Source organism: Staurois parvus, unplaced genomic scaffold, assembly GCF_062004578.1.
Source record: "Staurois parvus isolate SC_StPar_1 unplaced genomic scaffold, SC_StPar_1.0 ptg001435l, whole genome shotgun sequence".
NCBI classification, from domain to species: Eukaryota; Metazoa; Chordata; class Amphibia; order Anura; family Ranidae; genus Staurois; species Staurois parvus.
The window spans coordinates 302085-317675 of NW_028319231.1; the positions used below are offsets into that span (position 1 = coordinate 302085).

The 15591-nt window shown below is 45.1% G+C and overlaps 1 pseudogene; it reads right to left on the minus strand.

The window, feature by feature from the left end:
* Positions 1-506: 506 nt before the first annotated feature.
* LOC149435981 (up-regulator of cell proliferation-like) lies at positions 507-12738 on the minus strand (annotated as a pseudogene).
* Positions 12739-15591: the final 2853 nt, after the last annotated feature.

The following is a 15591-nucleotide window of genomic DNA, read 5'->3' on the forward strand; positions in this document are numbered from 1 at the left end:
GTGAAGGGGTGTTATGCTTGGCCATTAACTATTTATTTATTACAGGTACTTATATATTTTTTACTATATTTTTTACTAAAAAGATAACTGAATTCATTTTGGCCAAGATTTATGAAGAAAGATTATTTATTTGCAAAATTTTATAAGAAAAACACTTTTTTTCAAAATTTTTGGACTTTTCATTTATATAGCAAAAAAGTAAAATCCCAGTGGTGAATAAATAACACCAATAAGTGACACACTGCTGGTAGCTGCAGTCTATTTTTGCTTTCTGTGATGCTGGGATTGATCACAGTAATCACATGGCACAGAGCAACTCTCATTGGCTCTGTACCTTTTTCCTGTGATCCACTCTGTCCAATCACAGCACGATAACAGGGCTGCCAGTGTGCAGGAGCTCAGTCCTCCGAGGACATACTGGTACTTCCATGATAGGGGAGTGGACTGGTCATACATGTACAGGGGCCAGCCTGCGAGGGGTTAAAAGATAACTCAAGACCACAAGATGAGTATAAAAGTGTTTATTTATGTTCTCATTACCTCTGTTAGGTGTTCTTAGCACCAGTGAAATTTACAATTCATTGACAAAAACTGGTTATCACATCAAACCCCGAGACTGTAATCTGCTTCCTAAACCCAATCCTTGATGGAGACCTCTCAGTAACTCTATAAGACGGCATGGATGGGTTAGTGACCGTCACAGTAAACACCATCATTTGTTATCATTGAAATCCATTCCTGAGCTCCAGTTTGCAACTTTGCTTAGGCTTAGATGATGTCATCAGTCTACTGCAGGCAGGAGGAAGCATTTCCTCAGTCTCCCCTCCCCCAGTGATCAGACCAGTGTAACAAGTCAGAAGGTGAGAGGCTGCGGCAGAGGCTGATCTGTGTCAGGCATATGTGAATGTTGCCAAGAACTGCACAGGGACCAGGATTTGTATGATTGTGTCATCTCTGAGCCAACATCTCAGTCCTGATGATAGTGACCCTGGATGATGCCTGAACAAAGATGGTGATGTCCTTCTGGAGAGACAAGCAGATGAAGGTATAGTCAGGGAGCACTGTGATCTCTGTGAGAGGTAATGAAGACCTGGAAGTGCTAAACATTCACAATTATTTAGTTAAAATAAAGAGTATATCTGATGACAGGTCAGCTTTAAACAGACAATCTAATCTAACCAGCTACTTACACCTACCTACCCCTAACGCTCACCCTCTGAACGTCACTTCTGACACCCAAATAATCATTACAAAAACAACACAATTCAGTTATCTTGGGTACAGCAAAACAAAGAGAATGAGAAAGGATACATATTTCCAAATCATACATGAAGCAGAAATAGGAAGAATACATGACTGAGATTACCATGATTGTGCATTGCGGTTATACATGGAATATACACATGAAAAAGAATATTTATTTGAAAACCATATAGGTATATTTATATAAAAAACTGCTCATAGCAACTCGCCCAGTGAAAGTGAACGCACATTTGTTCTGGGTGAATGGGGCAAATAAACAAATGGCATTAGTCTGTGTCCTGTGCTGGATGAACGCTTTTCATTTATTTAAAATCGAAAATACCGCGTCTGGCCACTAGATGGTGATAAATACGATAGAGAATTCCAATAATATTTAGCACCTTCTAGTGGCCAAATCCAGTATTTTCCAGATCAATAAAAAACATTTGTCTTTGGTATTTTCCCTTTTGAGGTATAAAAAAAAACAAACAAATCCAGCACAGGAAGTAGCCTAATGGCATGTGTTTATATTCACACAGAACACATGTACATGCACTTTCACTGGGTGGATTGCTATGATCACATTTATAGAAATACATCCCTCAGTGTGAACAAAATCATTTCTGATGGTTGTAAGGGAAGGGCTGTTCAGGTCTTTGAATGTAACCATATAGTAAAGCATGGGCGTTGATTTACTAAAGTCAAATAGACGGCGCACTTTGCAGTTGCTCCAGAGCTTAGTAAATGAGCGGAAGATCAATCATGATTTCCATCATCCAATCACTTGCAAGCAAAATGCTGTTTTTTTCATTTCCCTTGCAGGTGATTGGGTATTCTTCACAAAGCAAAGCTTTACCTGTGTAATGAACCCCAAACACCCACAACTGGGTATCTCCATCAAGAAGCTGCTTCTCAGGCTCTGGAACACGAGACCAGTGACTATTGTTACCCCAAGATCCAGACGACACCAGTCTTGAAGTGAACCAGGAGGTACACTAATTAATTTGAACACAAGATATATACACTCAGGGGACAACCCCCCTCCCTGCATAATGACACAGGGTGGGCCAATCTACATTTAGTAACAAGAATCACACAGGTATTCAAACTTCACACCAGCAGACAGTCCCATCAGGAGGGAGAGCTGCTGGAGACAATCCACAACCCCCCACCCCAATATTAGGAGAGATCACCCTGTACCCCTAACAGGCACAGGGTGACTAACACATAATAGGGATATGGGGAGCTGAGACAGGGGTCTCCCCACCTCTTCAAAGTGAGCTGGGTTCCATGGGCCCCCACCCAAAGTGACTCCCTCATTTACTAAGCTCTGGAGTAACTGCACTGGCAGAGTGCACAGTCTATTTGCCTTTAGTAAACCAACCCCCATACACATACTATATACCGAAACACTATAAAGGGAATGTATCAAAACTGGAGCAGACAGAATCTGGAGCAGACGAGCATGGCAACCAATCAGCTTCCATCTTCAGCTTGTCCGGTTAAGCGTTGAAAATAAAAGCTAGAAGCTGATTGGTTGCCATTCTCAGCTGCTCCAGATTCTGTCTGCTCCAGTTTTGATAAATTCCCCTCTATATGTGAAACTCCAGTGTTGTTGGGGAAACAATCCTCTCCGGGGCTTCCACATACATTACAGATATTCTAACAAACCTTCTTGTAATAATCTTCCCGACTTCTGTTCTGTAGACACTGAGATGGTCTGTTTTAGAGCAAATGCTGAAATCCATCAACATGAGAGCTAAATGGAGGTTCTGTCTTATTATATTATAATGTGTAGTACAATAAAACATAGAATCAGATGATCATTCCTAGAGAGAGATCATCTATAACATTTCCAGTGCAGTGTTAGGAATGTCATAGTCCATGGATACAACCACCACCTGTAATATGACTTGGAATGTTCTGGAATCTTCTGGGAGAAGCAATGATCCCATTATATCATGGGGGGGGATGAGGATTCTCAGACATTCTGTCACACCCTGGTTACTGTGGCCGTGGTGGTGAGGGAAATATTTGAAATGTTTTTCCAATTAGAGAAAATCCATGGAAAGGTTTTTATTTTTCATAAGTGTAAACTATTTGCAGACAATGACTTGGATGATGAATTACACGTTGTGGTGATTTGTCTTCTCTGTTTAGCTGTTGAACATTTTCTTTAAGCTTTGCAGAGCTTTTTCTTTTGTGATGGATTTCCAGCCGTCTGGTAGATTTGATGGTTTTGTCTTGTATTCTTCAGCAAATTTCTCATTAAATGTAACAAAAATATATTTCCAGTAATCTGATGACTCGATGCTGGGATCTGGTTGGATGGACCAGTCTGGATAAATGGTACGATACTCTTTGTATGGGTGTGGTTTGGATTCTGTGTCTGAATTTCTAAATTTTCCTTTAGACACAACAGATGTACTACATATATCAGTGCGTAACTTTTGAGTACAAATCCATCTGTATCTTCCCAGGCCTTCAGGTCTGTGGATGGTAGCAAAGTGCTCCTTGTGTTCATCACCTCCGGCCTCACAGGGGACACCACAGAATGGACATTGCTTCCCACAGCCAACAATCTTCCTGAACAATTCATCCTGAGGCTTCACCTCCACCCTGGAGAGTACAAACTTTATATCCATAGATTGCAGCTCTGATAAGACTTCTGTTTCTGTATCTTGGAGGAAGAGCTGAATGTCAGATGAAAATTGGCCAACATCAGCCTTGTTCTGGAAAGTGACCGCTTGCATCTCATTCTGTGGGATTACTAATTCTTCCTTTAGTATCTCACATACACTTTTAAAAAAATCTGAGACAGATAAACTTTTAAGAGAGTTGTCTTCAGTAAGAGCCGATCTTATCTTTGTGTCCAGTGAAGAGAGCAGATCTTCTTGTAATGGTTTTAGGATTTGGGGTGTTGCATATGTTTCAGTGTAATGCAGTATCCGGGCTCTTGTATATTCCTCATATGACCGTATATACTTCACATATTCCTGAAAGGACATTTCTTCTAGCAGCTCCTTCAGTAAGAAATCTTGAAAAAATGTTCTACTGCTGAATGTCTTGTTGTCTGAACTTTCTACTATGCTATCCATTATTTTTTGCCCAAGATGGTGGAAAACATGATCCCTCATTGCTGGTTTTATGCATCGATCACAGAATTCTTTGGCTTTAGTCTGACAAATATCTTTCTCTTGAAATAGACTGATAAATGTTTCTAAATATCCCGGCTTTAGTTTCTCCAAACACAGTTTTGGATCGTTCTCTTTAATGAATTTCTCATGCATCTCCTGAAATTCTCTGGAAGCTTTCCCAAGAATCTGAAGCTTGATATCCAGTTCAAACCATGTGGACAAATGAAGATTTTTGGACTGTTTAGAAATCTCTGTTGTAATCATATGAAGTAATTCCAGGCAGTAGTTGTCACAATAGTCCTCTCCAGTCCTCACCTTCCCTGTGATATATTGGTCACAGTTCTCTATAAGAGAATGAGCAAAATCATTTATTTTGTCAAAATGCTCATTTCGGGACCTACAACCAATTTCATCTGACACTGTTTCTTTCAGTATCTTGCACCATCCACTCTCAGAATATTTCTCATCAATCTGGAAATCAGTCTGTGGGATATCTGCCAAGTCCTTCACACCCAGTAAGTGTTCATTTACAGCCGATCCTTTACTGCTCATGTCATTCATTAGCTGCTGTAACATAGATCTACTGACAATGTGCATTTTTAATTTCTCAATCTGTAGATCTCTCAATGTCTTCTTCCACATCTCCTCAAATTCTCTCTTTAACTGTACATTATTCAGCATTCTTTTTTTCTCTTGGCACCTCTTGAGATCTGTGATTTTGTCTTCAATCAATTTCTGGGCATTACTTTGCATTGTCTGAATTTTGAATTTCCCTTTCTGAATAGAAACAGCCTCATCCAACTTCAGAAGAGAATTTCTTTTCATTTCCTCCTTCAGGAATGTTGTGCTCAGAATAAAATCTTGTTTGTATCGTTCTATTAGATGAACATTTTCATTTTTATTGTCAAAGTAGTTTTCCAGCAGTTCTAACATTTTAATTTCTTTACTAATCAACAAACTGTTGAGCTCATTTTTAAATTTAAAGCAAAGTCCATCACTTAGACTCTCTGCAGTCTGATTCTTAACGTTTGTCTCTGTACGGATCAGCCAATCATGGACAGCTTTTCTGAACTCCCATTCCCACTGTGAGTATCGTATATTATTATTATTATTATTATACAGTATTTATAAAGCGCCAATAGTTCACTCAGCGCTGTACATTACAAAGGGGGACAGAACATGTGACAGAACAATACCAATACAATGCAAAACATGAGGGGATCGAGGGCCCTGCTCTTTCGAGCTTACAATCTAGAAGGGATGGGATAGTGGTACAGGAGGAGATAGCTGTGGGGGATGGAGTGGTAGGAAGAGTGGAGGAGGTCGGCAAGTTAGCAGGGGGTGAGGTAGGCTTCCCTGAAGAGATGGGTTTTCAGGGTGCGCCTAAAGGAGAGGAGAGTAGGTGATAATCTGATGGGTTGGGGCAGGGAGTTCCAGAGGATGGGTGACACCCTGGAGAAGTCCTGGAGGCGGGCATGGGAGGAGGAGACCAGGGAACTAGAGAGAAGGAGGTCTTGTGAGGAGCGGAGTGTGCGTGTTGGGCGGTACTTGGATATTAGGTCAGTGATGTAGTTCGGGGCAGTATGGTGGACAGCTTTGTACGTCAGTGTTAGGATTTTAAATTTGATCCGTTGCGCAATCGGAAGCCAGTGGAGGGATTGGCAGAGGGGGGTGGCGGAAATGGAGCGGTTGGAAAGGTGAATGAGTCTGGCAGCCGTATTCAGGATCGACTGAAGCGGGGATAGCCAGCGGCGAGGCAGGCCAGTGAGGAGGGAGTTGCAGTAGTCGAGTCGTGATATGATGAGGGAGTGGATGAGCTGTTTAGTGGTTTCTGGGGTTAGGAACGTGCGGATTTTGGCGATGTTGCGGAGGTGGAGTCTGCACGAGTTTGTTAAAGATTGGACTTGGGGCTGGAAGGATAGGTTGGAGTCCAGAATGACACCAAGTACTCTGGCCTGCAGAGCGGGTTTGATATTGGCGTTGTTGGATGTGATGTAGAAGTCAATGGGGGGTGGGGTTCGGGCTGGGGGGAAGACAAGGAGCTCGGTTTTGGAGAGATTCAGTTTAAGGAAGTGGAGCGACATCCAATCTGATATGTCGCTCAGTAGGTGTGTGATTTGGGCAGAGACCGAAGGGGTGAGGTGGGGGGTTGAGAGATAGATTTGTGTGTCGTCGGCATAGAGGTGGTAGTTGAAGCCGTGAGAGTGTATGAGTTGGCCAAGGGAGGAGGTGTAGATGGAGAAGAGAAGGGGCCCAAGGACAGAGCCTTGAGGGACCCCAACAGAGAGGGGGAGTGAGGGGGAGGTGGTAGCATTATAGGTAACGCTGAAAGAGCGTTGTGACAGGTAGGATGAGAGCCAGGAGAGAGCAGAATCTCTGAGGCCGAGGGAGTGTAGTATTTTGAGGAGGAGGGGGTGGTCAACTGTGTCGAAGGCCGCAGAGAGGTCAAGGAGTAGGAGCACTGAATAGTGGCCATTAGCTTTGGCGGTTAGAAGGTCGTTGGAGAGTTTGAGTAAGGCGGTTTCGGTGGAGTGTAGGGGGCGGAAGCCAGACTGTAGGGGATCGAGGAGGTTGTTGTCGTTGAGGTGAGAGCATAGGCGGGTGTAGACGAGACGCTCGAGGAGTTTAGATGTAAGTGGGAGCAGGGAGATGGGTCTGAGGTTGTTCGGGTCATTGGGGTCCAGGGAGGGCTTTTTAAGTATGGGGGTGATGTGTGCATGCTTCAGTGGGGAGGGGAAAGTGCCGGAGGAGAGGGAGAGATTAAAGATGTGGGTGAGGGAGCGTAGGATGGAGGGGGAGGGAGGTCGTAGGAATTGTGAGGGGATAGGGTCGAGGGGGCAAGTGGTGAGGCGGGCATCAGAGAGGATCTTGGAGACTTCCTCAATGGTAGTAAGGTCAAAGGTGTGGAGTGTTGGGGGAGCTTCAGTATGAGGAATGTAGGGTGGGGTGGGAGTGGAGGTCAGAGCAGTGGTGGGGCCGTGGGAGAGGGGTGATGAGGGGGTAGCTGAGTGAGGGGGAACGGGGTCGGAGGGAGTTTGAGCAGTGACGAAGTCCCTGCGGGTAATGTCGAGGGGGAGGGGGGATGAGGGGGTAGCTGTGTGAGAGGGGACGGGTTGAGAGGGCGTGTGAGTTGCGGCAATGTCCTTGCGAATTGTGTCAATCTTGTTTTTGAAGTGATTGGCAATCTCAAGGGCGGTGAGCGAGGTGCTGGGTGGAGGTGGGGGTAGAGAGAGTAGAGAGTTGAAGGTGGAGAAGAGTCGGCGAGGATTGGAGGAGAGGGCCTTGATGAGGGTCAGGAAGTAGGCTTGTTTGGCTGCGTGGAGGGAGGAGGTGTAGGTGCGGAAGGCAGATTTGTAGCAGGTGAAAGCTTGTTGGGATTTTGTTTTGCGCCATAGTCGCTCCAGGGCACGACTGCGTCGTTTGAGGGTTTTGGTGTGATCAGTCTGCCAGGGCTGGAGCGGTCGGAGTCTGATGTTGCGTGTGGTTAAAGGCGCTAGTGAGTCAAGGGCTGCTGACAGCGCGTTGTTGTAGGCAGTCATAGCCAAGTCGGGGCAGGACAGGGGGAGGATGCGGTCGTGGAGTTGATCAGCTGCAGAGTGGAGGGGGGCAGGGTTAAGGTTGCGGAGGTTACGGCTGGTAGTAGTGTGACATTTGGAGGGGTAGGCGTTGGAGGACGAGGAGATAGAGAAGGTGATCAGGTTGTGGTCAGAGAGAGGGAAGGGGGTGTTAGTGAGGTTGTGGGGAGCGCAGCGGTTGGAGAAGACAAGATCAAGGATATTACCGTCGGAGTGGGTGGTGGATTGTATGCACTGTGCAAGTGCAAAGGAGGAGGTTAAGTGGAGGAGACGGGCTGTGTCCGGGTTGTCAAGGTTGACAGGGATGTTGAAATCCCCAAGAATGATGGTGGGTAGCTCAGAGGAGAGGAAGAAGGGTAGCCAGGAGGAGAAGTCTTCCAGGAAGCGGGGTATGGATCCAGGAGGCCGGTATATCACAGCAATCTTCAGGGGGGTTGGGGAGAATAGTCGGACGCAGTGGGCCTCGAAGGAGGAGAAGGATAGGGAGGGGGGGTTTGGGAGGACTCGGAAGGTGCTCCGCGGTGACAGGAGCAGACCAACTCCACCACCTTTACGACCGTTAGGTCTGGGTGAGTGGGTCCAGGTGAGACCTCCATAGGAGAGTGCAGCAGGGGAGGTAGAGTCAGTGGGCTGGATCCAGGTTTCCGTGATCGCCAGGAGGTTGAGGGAGCGGGAAACAAAGAGGTCGTGGATGGCGGTAAGCTTGTTGCACACCGATCGGGCGTTCAGGAGTGCACATGAAAACGGGGGGGAGATTTTAGGGAGCAGGGGGACAGATACTAGGTTGCGGTAGGACATGGCGGCGGGAGGGTGTTGTGCGGGTGAGGGAGGTGGTGGAGGGCCAGGATTCGGGGAGATGTCTCCCGCGGCTAGGAGGAGGAGAAGGGTGAGAAAGGTGGCATGGGAACGGGATGTGCAGGAGCGTGAGAAACTCCTAGTGGAGGTGTTGGGGTCAGTGGGAGAGTGGAATAATAGGAGGAGGTGGTGGGTGCCATAGAGGGGCGAAGGAAGCAGTGAGGACACAATGTACAAATGTTTAGGAGGAGCAGAGGGATATAGTGAATGGATTTTGGGAATGGAGGAGAGGAAAATGAGAAGGAGTAGAAGAGGCATTGTGGGGGGTGATGAGAGCAGTAGTAGGGAGATGATAGCAATGAGGGGGAGATGTGCAAGTTTTGGGGTGGAGCAGAGGGGTAAAGAAATGAGATTTGGGAACAGAGGATAGTAGTATGAAGAGGAGGAGTGTATTATATAGAGGTACACAGAGTGGGAGTCAGGCATGTAAGAGATGTTTCCCAGGGTGTCTGCTTGCAGTCTGTCCAGCATGCAGTAGAGTTTCTTGCTGTTGTTGTGTCTTTCTCCTGCTTTAGTTCAACTGCTGTGTTTAACTGCTTCGCACTCTTTCGAAGCCGCAACTGCTGTGTTTAACTGCTTCGCACTCTTTCGAAGCCGCAACTGCTGTGTTTAACTGCTTCGCACTCTTTCGAAGCCGCACTCCGTCAGAAGCAGCACCCCCATCAGAGACTGTGCCCCCCATCAGAGATCTCCCCCATGAGCTGATCTGAATTTATAGGGAGATGCTCAAATGAGCATTCAACTCCACCCCAATTAGAAGCTGATAAGGCTCACATGAATGTTGGGGGATGTCTCATAGGAACCAGGCTACAGTCGTAAACTGGGTGCAACTGAAGGTGAGGACTGCTCAACATACACACAAATATAAAATACACCATTTGTTCTGAATATAACAGGAGTGAAAGCGATTTTGAGTTAGGAGCAGAGGCAGGAGAGGTGCATTTACCCAGGGGGAAAACAGCAGGAGTCAATGCGTTTGAGTTAGGAGCAGAGGCAGGAGAGGTGCATTTACCCAGGGGGAAAACAGCAGGAGTCAATGCGTTTGAGTTAGGAGCAGAGGCAGGAGAGGTGCATTTACCCAGGGGGAAAACAGCAGGAGTCAATGCGTTTGAGTTAGGAGCAGAGGCAGGAGAGGTGCATTTACCCAGGGGGAAAACAGCAGGAGTCAATGCGTTTGAGTTAGGAGCAGAGGCAGGAGAGGTGCATTTACCCAGGGGGAAAACAGCAGGAGTCAATGCGTTTGAGTTAGGAGCAGAGGCAGGAGAGGTATAGATAGTTTATTATAAGCATCTGCCACCAGGCTGTTCCTGAAACTGAAGATGAATTTCTCATGTTTTACAGCGTTCCATAAACTTTCTATCCATGTTAAAAATTCAGGAATGTTTAAAGGCCTGTGCAGGGATTCTTTGTTTGTCATTAATTCTAGTAAATGCTTTTTTAATTCAGACACATGTTCACTGTACCCAGAATTTACTGGAGCCATTGGTGGGACCCCAAGCCAGAGCCCAGGAATGTACCAATTGTCTTTCTCCAGATTGTATTGCATGACATCACTGAAAGTTTTTATCTCACTTTTGTTTTCCATCTCTGCAGCTAATTTTGTCATTTTATTCAGATGTTCCAGAAGTTTCTTCCTGTCTCTCATGTTCTTGTCATGAGCAGACACATCACTCACATTCTGATGTACAAATTGACAGTTGGGTCTCTTTCCTATTTCTTTCATTCTAAGAAAAGCATGGACTACAATCTGTAAGATATCCTTCATTTCTGTTGTGTTTTCCATTGACATATTGATTATAGTGATATCACTCAACCCAACCACTAGTGTGGCCAGTTCATTGTCATGTTCATAACTGTCCTCCAAGGAAGTCGACTCTGGAGCTTTCAGCCCTTCAGTGTCAATCACCAGGATGAAGTCACAGCCCAGCTCCTCCTGGAAGTTCTCTTTCACATTAAGAAGAGTCATGAAGGCTCCTCGTGTGCATCTTCCACTGGCCACCGGGAACTGCAGACCAAACATGGTGTTGAGAAGGGTGGATTTTCCTGTACTCTGCACTCCCAGCACTGTGATTACTCTCATTCTGCATTTCCCCCCTGTTTTGTTATCCAGCTCCTTTAGAACATCAGTTATCCATCGTAGGGGAATGTTGGAGGCATCTCCATCTATTAGCTCCAATGGGAAACCATTCATCAAGAGATCGGCAGCAATTCCTGGCAGTCCAGCAAATTGTCTTTGGCTTTTTTGTATTTTGTTTTCTTTAGCCATGGAACATTCAGCTTCATAAAACTGTCCCATCTCACGTAGGAAATGTTCAATTCCTAAAAAACTGTCAGAGATTTTCTGGTCTATCTGTCTGAGCTCTTCCTTATTAAGATATTGTTACATTTTTCTTTGTATTCAGCTTGAAGATTAGAAAGATGATTTCTAGCAATTGAATCAAGTTCAAATTTCATCCATTTCAGAAAATATTGTTTCTCAATCTCAGACAAATGAGTGATTGCATCAATAAAGAGCATTATACCATGGGGCAGATCATGCTTATATTGTTCCTCATGCAGTGAAATACGTTTCTTCATCAGTTCATCTTGATAATATTGAGTGTCTTTACCACCTTGCCTTGTCATTCTGCAAAGTTCCTTTTCCACATTAGATAACTGTCTCCAGAGATCTCCCTGTAACTTCATAGTGATGTTCTTATACTCAGACACGTTTGTTATTTCTCCTGTAATTCTCCTGGCACGTTCCCTGGCCTTCTGACATTCAGGAACTCTCTCATCCACTTGGATGTCCAATCCATGAGTTTCTGTCTCAAGGTCTCTCATTTTATTTTCTTTTGGCTTACCATTTAAGAAATTAATAATAGTACTTTGTAGTTTTTTTACAAATTCCACCTTATTTGCTGTGCCTGCATGTATTATCACATATGATTTTTTCATCTTTAGAACTGGCATTAAGTCTTGAAGGGTCTTCTGTGTCTGTGTACTCACAGGTTTGCCAGGACCGGGAGTAACAATGAAGTAATACTGGGTGTCAGTGGTAGGGCAGGATGATAGCAATCTGAATTCTCTCTCAGAAATATCCTCAATGAATGTAAACACAGCTGATGAAATTCTTGTCAGAATCATGAACTGGTCCCAGTTGGTCTCCAGGTCTCCTCGTAGGTTGGTCACTGCGATGGGTTCTGGGAAAACATCAGACGTACCACAGGGAAAATACCAGGAAACTTCTACCAGTCCATCAGATATTTCCCTCTTAATGTTCCCTCCTTCCATATTGTCATGTATGAAGACGTTAATAAGTAGCTGAGGTGGATTAAGAACTTGATTCAGGATTTTTGATTTTGATAATTTGTTTTTTCCAAGTCTGACAAATGAGAAGATTGGCATGGAAGTATTGACCACATTTTCTTCTCTGAACCCTTTACTGTCCGCTAATGACTGAGGTCTCCACTTCTTCACTATGTCTCTCATTGCCCAAAGCATGAGGGTGCAGTGTGACCCGTCACCAGAAGGGAGCAGCAGAGGGGCAGCAAACTGGCACATGGACAATTTGGTTACAATCTCTTGTTGCAGAAAACTGTCTGAGCAATGCAGGAGAAGACACAGGACATCCAGGGGGTGAATGGAGGCAGATGGATTATCACCTGTAATCAAAGAAGAATTAAATAGGTTGTCATCATCATCATCATATATGTCAACACCAGTAGGCTGTTCTTTCTCAAGAAGAACGTCTCTTGCAGCCCTGTTTAAGGCCATAAGTTTCCTTAAGTAATTCCCGGGAAGATCCTCTATAGTTTTAGGAGGTTTGTCATGTACATTATCTAAGCCAACACTCAAGATATCCCTCAGAGTCAATTTTGTAGTCAGGTGTGGTTCCATGTTCATTTTTTCTGCAAACTGATGAAAGGTAGTTTTTCTTGTATGAAGTTCTGTAAGAAAATAAATTGTTATTTTATTATATGTTTCTGTATTACCAGTCTACTTGCAACATTGTAATCAATTAATCAATTGGAAAATACGGATACGGTAATAACACTACTACAACTATAGTAGCCTATTAGCCTACGCAAGGGTAAAGAGGGCCTAATTTATGTCTGAAAGTGGAGAGCTTAAAAAGGTATGATTGTTATATTCCTTCGTTTTCCCATGGCAGTAAAATATACTTGATTGCTGGATTTGGGATTCAAAGTGCTTTTCTGTGTATGTATCTACTTACTCAAGCCAACTTCTGGATGAGCACAAAAAAGGAAACTCCCCCACCAGGATACACAGCACAGACTCCGCAGACCACCATGTTTCAAAGTGAAAGTTGAACCACAAAGTAGTCCTGCCTCCACCTGAAGTCCATGGAGTGACACATTCAGACTGAATGTCTACAGCTTGTGTTCAGACTACTCAAGTCACACATGGGAAAGCTTCTAATCGGGGATCTATGAATGCATTATAGTCTGCCTACCTCAGACCCTCAGTGTTTAAGTAGTTTCAATTGGGGTACATTATAGATCTTGTCAGAGGAGTAACTAGAACCCTCAGGGCCCTGGTGCAAGAAACCAAGAAGGGTCCTCCTGACCCCTGGCTGGAGCTCCTCCCTTTGGGAGAAGGGCCCTTTCCACTGATCCTGGGGCCCTTTTATATGTTCTGCAGCAGGCCTTCTTCATGCTGTCTTGGGGCTCCCCATGGTGGTGGAATGTCAGGGCCCAGTGTGACCTTTACGCCCTGGTAGTTCTGCCACTGGGGTTGATAGTTATTAGTTTTTTTATTACTTTTTACCATTATATTTATTTTATTTTTTTACAGTTTTTTTAAATGTTTCAATTTTTTTTCTTAGGAACCCTGTTGGACTTTGTTGAAATATCAGGGGTCTAAACAGACCTCTGATGTTCCACCTTTGAGACAGAGAAAGGAGATTGAGGACACAGCTCTCCATCTCCATCTCTGCATCTTCAGCTGCACAGAATGAATGGACAGGAATAGCCTTGTACAGAGCTTCTTGTTCATTCGCAAACTGAAGCATAGTAAACACAGTTTGATCGGTATCAATTGTTCATTCAGAAAAGGAAGGGGCTGGCAAATGACATATTTACCAGCCTCTTTTCCACTGTCCATCCTGACTCATCCCCACAGCAGCTGGTTGGAGAGGGAAAGGGGGATTCCGGCAGTGAGGAGGAGCCAGGGAGTACCAGGACTTGGATAGGAGGGGAGGCGGGGGTGGCATATAAAGGAATCAATCCCCTCCACTTTCCTCCTGCAGCCAATGAATGCCTGTGAGAGGGAGAGAAGGAGAAGCAGGCTTTCAATGGTTGCAGGAGGAAAATGGAGGGGATCGTTTCCTCTACATGTCACCCCCACCTCCCCTCCTATCCAGGTGTACAGGGGAGCTGCATGGGCTCCCTAGAGCATAGGACCAAATCACTATTGTTACCCCTGTGATCCTTGTAGGTATGCCCCTGGATTGATGTAATGTCAATATTTTCCTATTGGGTTCTGTGATTTCTACACGCACCAATATTCTAAAATAAATTTTGGCACTAAAGCATTGGGTAAGCCCCAGCTCTCATAGCTCTTTACAAAAAGTATTCCAATTCATGATTATGATGTCAAAGTTTAAGGGCCCATCCACACTAGAAACTACATGTGAAATCGCACATGGAATGCTGTGAGGTTCCTGTGCAATTCACATGCAGTGCACCGCACCAAAAGTAGTACACGCACTCCTTTTTTAAACGTACTGCAACCACATTGCATGGAACTTTTGTACCATGTGATCCTGTGTGGGCCGGTGCAGACATTTGCAACCTGCATTTGGGGTGTTGTTAACTTTGAACTGACCCCTGCAGCAGATCTCAAGGGCGTTGCAATAGGAACGCAGCTCTCCTGCACTGCATTCTAGAGTGAACGGGTCCTAAGGGAGGGTATACATAACACAATCCCTCAAAACCCAACTCCATTCAGATCTCTTTAGCCCCCCTACACTTACCTGAGCCCCATCTGGATCCGCGATGTGCACAGAAGCCTTGTCCCTCCTGGATCTCTCCCTCCTCATTGGCTGAGACAGCAATCACAGCCAGTGAGCCAATCAGGAGAGAATGGGCCGAGTCATGCTCAGTGTGTGAATGGTCACACAGAGCAGCAGCTCAGGAGCGAGCCTGCTCAGGTGCCCCCATAGCAAGCTGTGGGTGACCCGAGAAGAGAAGGAAATGGGTTGCTCTGTGCAAAACCAGTGCACAGAGGAGGGGAGTATAGTCATGTTTATTTAAAATAATAATAATAATCTGCTTGTAATATCACTTTAATTGTGACTTGGAGAGGAGGACACATAGGACACATAGTCTAAACTGATTGTGTACCGGGAATAGGAGTGACAGAGTAGAAACTTTGAGGTTTGAAGGCTGAACCTGGACCTTTGTGATTGGGGAGAAGAAAGAAATGTAGATTAAGAACTGGTTGTGGTTGGCAGGTAAGGAAGCACACAAGAAGGTTATCATCACCAGGGAGGAAAGTGTAGCAGATTAGGGGGATCATGATTGGAATGAGCAGAGGGAAGTTGTTAGTGGCAGAGCAAGATCTGAGCATGGATGGGGGTGCAGGGAAGATCTTATAGTGCATGGGAGGCAGGCCAGAAAGTGACCATGGTCAAGGAGCAGGCAATAGGAGAAGATCATAGTGGGGTGAGCAAGACAGACCAGGAGCTGGTTATAGCGGGGGGGGAGTACAGCCGGAGTTCACCGTTTTCCAGGGGGATTAAGGAAAATGGTAAGGCTGAGGCAGGCAGTGAGAGCAGT